Source organism: Macadamia integrifolia, unplaced genomic scaffold (genome assembly GCF_013358625.1).
Source record: "Macadamia integrifolia cultivar HAES 741 unplaced genomic scaffold, SCU_Mint_v3 scaffold337, whole genome shotgun sequence".
Classification (NCBI taxonomy): domain Eukaryota; kingdom Viridiplantae; phylum Streptophyta; class Magnoliopsida; order Proteales; family Proteaceae; genus Macadamia; species Macadamia integrifolia.
Window position 1 is genome coordinate 199,515 of NW_024869435.1, and position 5,227 is coordinate 204,741.

The window sequence follows — 5,227 nt, forward strand, 5'->3', positions numbered from 1 at the left end:
GCAATTGCCGTTCGTATTTATGGTTGTCACGAGAGGATTTCTAAGGTCTCCACTCTCTACGCCTTACGGTCTACCTCATCGTCAGAACGACTCGTACTCCACTATCATGGATTTAGTGTACGGCATCGGATCAGGTATCGACGATGTGAATCTGAAATCGAAATCGTTTATCGAAATCAAATCGAGCCATTTATACCAAAACTACAAAACCATTTAGTAAATGATTCAATTCTGATTTCAAGTTTCAAGCTGATTAGCCAAACAAGTCGAAAATGGACCGAGCCGTTTAACCCGTTGGTTTCAAATCGAATTGAAACCATAAAAATCAAACCATTTAAACCATCAAAATCGATCCGATTAATCTGTTTAACAATTAAATAAGGCAGAGGCAGAGGTAGAATCGGCATATCAGTTCCAAAAAGATAAAAACCCTAAAGTAAAAACGATTGGGATTTTGAAGCTTTGGTATGCTTGCGTGATTGGATGTATAATGTGACTTTTGGAGGTAATATTTTTTCTTTCAACCTCGTATGAAATTATTTGGACATTAATTTCATATTCTAAGTAATTATTTTCTTCCTTTATATAGTTGAGGCGGATGAAGAGTAATTATCTAAAGCCATGGAAGATATGTTTTCAAAGCCTTCTATTCCTACTTTAACATCATCCACCACTACTATCGGTGTTCATTAGTATTTAGTAATTTTGTTTGCATTTCACATTCTCAATATTGAATCGTTTATCACAAAAAGAAAATTTTAGTAAACATGTGAATAAACTAACAAATCGGTTACTAACTGTTTATAAACTGTATGAAATAAACCAAAACCGAAACCTTTAAAAATCATGAAATCGAAACTATTTAAAAATTGTGGAACAGAAATTGTTTATTAAAAGGTTGCGGTTTCAGAAAATGCAACCGTTTAGTAAATGGTGCGGTTTTAGTTTGAGCCAAATAAATGTGATCCGAATCGAACCGCACCATCTAAATCGAAACATAACCAACTAACACCTTTAGTGTCGACCATCCTAGAAATTGATACAATACCGATACTTAATTACTTATAGACATGGATTGATCAGTATCTGACAGTTTTGCCCTTAATTTTTGCAAAAATTGAGATATGTATCAGTTTGGCAAATCTCCGCGGTTGAACAGTACTGATCAAGGGTAAAAAAAAGTAAAAAAATATCATTTTTTTTAAGAAAAAGCAGGAGTATTTCTATTCGATATAGGATATGATACCGATTTCTTTCCAAATTGTAATGATTCTGGGAATGGTTGATATCCATTCTGATACCATGCTGTAAAACCATGAGTGTGATACCATGCAGTATATGTTGATCCATGTAGTATCGATTGCTACCTTGAACCATGCTTACTATTGCCCTGTGGTTTTAGAAGATGGGATTGGGTTGTATGCATTGACCATATCTGATCGAATCGGAAGGTTGTTTTGCTTTTAATATGACCTAAAACAAATACAAACCGAGGCAAAATTGCATAAAAACCAACCCATTCAGTTCTTGTTTGAAAAAGAGGTTCTTATTCAATTTCGGTTTTCACATGTATTTGAATCGGAACAAAAAAAAAAAAAAAAAACTCTCTCTCTCTCACAAATTTACTCTTTCTCAGACAAGGGCTCCTCTATGGTAGAAATTTAACACAATAACATTCTCGTGAAATGTAAGTGTTGCCAAATTATAGAGGAGTTATTGTCTATGAGTTGTTAGGGGTAGGAATGTCTTTTCACAGCCTGCCCTATACGTCGGAGCATGGAAAACACAAGCAACTAGGGTATTTTTCCCTAAAAAATATAATACTAATAAAAGCCAAGTCAAAGTTTGGCAACACTTATGTTTCATGAGAACGTTATTGTGTTAAATTTCTACTATAGAGGAGCCCTTGTCTGAGAAAAGAGTAAATTTGAGAGAGGGAGAGAGAGAGAGAGACCTTGTCTGTGAGTTGTCAGGGGTAGAAATGTTTTTTCACAGCGTGTGTCTGGGCATTGAGCTATGCAAGCGAAGAAGGTTCTTTCACCTTCTTTTTTTTTGGGGGGGGGGGGAGAACACCTGGTAATATGGCCCCTACACCTGGATAGAGAAGTGGCGAATGACGGCTCCACCCTCGTAAAATACAAAAACTCCATCCCTATTGAAGCCCCTATGCACCTTCTCATTGTCCCCCTGGTGTAGGGACACAACCAATAACGTTCTTTTTTCCTAAGCTTTGGATGCAAACCTATTGCTATATCTCCACCTACTGCAACAAGGAAAATGGCATTTAAATGGTGATTTCGATAATTAGATATGTCTACAGAATAGGGGAGGGAAAAATGGTTGGAAAAAAATCCGTATTGATATTTTAAAGAGAAAAATGGTCCGATCAGGTCAAAAGAGGCTGATATCAATGTCAATATCATGCACTCAAACCCTTTAACGCACAATCTAATGGTCAATATTCCTCTTGTAGGACGAAAGTTTGAAAATGCCCCTACCCTTAATATGATCCTCATCCCACACTGTTAAATGCATACAATAGAGGAACACCTCCTTCGTCATGGTGATGGCAAACAACCTCCATGAATTTATGTAGTGAAAGAGATGAAGAGAGAGTGTCCAAATGAAGATGGGCTAGATATGGGAGTCAATTTCTAAGACACCCTCCATTGCAATTGTCCCTACCGTCATTATGATCCTCATCTCACCTTATTAATGTGCATGATGAAGGAATACTTCTTTCGCCGTGAGTGAAGAGAAACTGTCTCCATGAATTTATGAAGTCAAAGAAATAAAAAAAAAAAAAGGGCTAGTAGTCATATGTAAGCATCACATAAGTACCTTTCTTACTTGCTAAGACTCCCATGCTACCATGATTTTTTCTTTCTTTGTTTTTTGTTTAATTTTACCACTGAAATTTACACTTTAAGATCCAATATATACATTTGCTATAACTCAACATTATGGTTTAAATTTTAAAGATTTTAAGATCCAATATTTCTGATGTTTGGTGAGTAAATGGGCTTTACTTCTAATTGAAGTGTGTGTGAGAGAAGAGAGAGCTGGTGAGAAGCACCTTTCGTTGTATAAAGTCTCATCCTCTGCCTGCTTTAAGGCATTTTACTATAATTAATTGGGACCTTAGTGGTTAAGTTTTAGACCCGAACAAACAAGAAATAGTCTCAAAAGCAATTTTAAGGTACTGCATCTAATTACATTGAAATGACTAATTAGTGTTCTTCTAATTTTTAAAGGAGGAAATAGTTTTTCTAAATCTATGAAGGATGGTTCATCCATTATTCTTGGGTTCATATTTTAATATCTTTCCAAAATACCTTGCTGGTATCTCCTTCACGCATCCCAAGACCTACGAGAATCCAGTCACCGTGGGCACAAGAAAACTTGGTCATTTTTTATCCATTCACCTTGGGTTCAGGAAAACTTGGTTCTTTAAAAACTCCAAACATGTTCTTTTACCACTTTCAAGCTTCTTTAGGTTTAAATTTAACCTAAATTTAAATTTGTGTTTAGCATGTATTCTGGCAATAAATTATGGGTTTTAAAACACATTCAAAATTCTAGTTTTTTTTATTTTTATTTTCTCGATTTATAGTATTACATTCCCAAATATATTTTAAGAATGCACATCAAACACAATTAAGTTGTCCTTCACCCATGAAGAAAAAAAAAAGTTTATATTTTCATCAACCAAAAACCCTAAAATTGACCACCCCCAACAATTCTAATCCAAGTCCTCGTACTTTCATATGTGGATTTTAAGTAACAGCATTCATCTTCTAAATATTGATAGTAAAGCAAGGGGTATGACTCATGGTGTTTTCCATCCCCTTAACTTCTTTAACCAAGAGATCTCAACTACCATGCAATCATGAGATATGACACGCATTGACACTACACCACTCTCTCCCTTTGTTTACCTAATTTAATTTAACCTCATCCAATTCTAATTTCAACATGTTTTCTTTATCATATTGAATTAAGCTAGTCACTTAGACCATGGTTTCAAAACTCGGATGAAAATCAGTCGAGTAATTGGGAATAATTTTGGGTAAACCCAATTACGTAGTAATTCAAAAAAAAAAAAAAATTGATGTTTTTTTCGTTGACGAGAATGAGAAAATAGTATCTTTCGTTTGGTGTTCACGGTTTTATTTTTGTTTTAATGAACCAAGTAAAAAAACCAAGAATAAAGAGAAACATTGAAAATTTTTAGATGTTCCCAATAATTTCCCTAAGTCCAAAACCTTCCCTGTCTCCTTGAAAATCTAGAGACCTAGAGTGGTGAGAATCTGTGAAGAACGCTCGCTTGATCCTTGCTCTCTTTCAACACTGCCGATCATTGGTCTCCCTCATACCTGTCTCAATGAAATTGGATTGAGAAACCCTTTCTTTGAAGAAAAAATAATGTTTGATTCCCTCTCTGTCCCTCATCCCTGTCTCGATGAAATCATTTTTGAAACAGGTTTACCAAATATCATTTCTAGGCAAAAAATGGTCTTTTTAACATAGCAACGGAAACTTGTGATTTTGATACTGAACGTTGTTTATCGAACAGAAACATTAGCAAACGCAGCCATAATAAATCCAACTGAGCTAAGGTGAGTTTGTATGATTCAAACATGAGTACAACCAATTTTGGGATGATTCAACTTGAAACGATCAGATCGGATAGATCTGGAATCGATGGCGAGTTTTAAGACCATGCTCTGGGGAATATAACCACCCTGATGAAGAAGTGTTGATTCACTGAATAATCAGTCAATTTGGTTTGGTTTTGGTCAGGCTGAACTGGTCTTCAGTCTTAAATGGACCAAATCGAAGCCCTGCACCTTATGAGATGATGATCGGTTTTGGTCTCTTTTGGTTTTGGGTTTGTGCGATCATGCTATTGGGGCTCTTTCCAATTTGTTATCAGGTTTATTCGGCTCAGTTTTAATTGTTCATAAATATATATGGGAAAAAGCTTCATGATTCGCAGGCGAGGTACAATAGCACACTCTCTCTCTCTTCATATGAAATGATCTTGTTGACCACTTATCTACGAAATCATTTTGTCATATCTTATTCGGATCTGATAATATTCCCTGTTAGGGAGTGTGCACTTTCCTGTTAGGGAGTGTGCACCTTCCACCAGCGACCCCACTCTCTATCTCTCTCTTCCCCAATATTTCACATGGGCAGAGAGAGAGAGAGAGAGGGGGGGGGG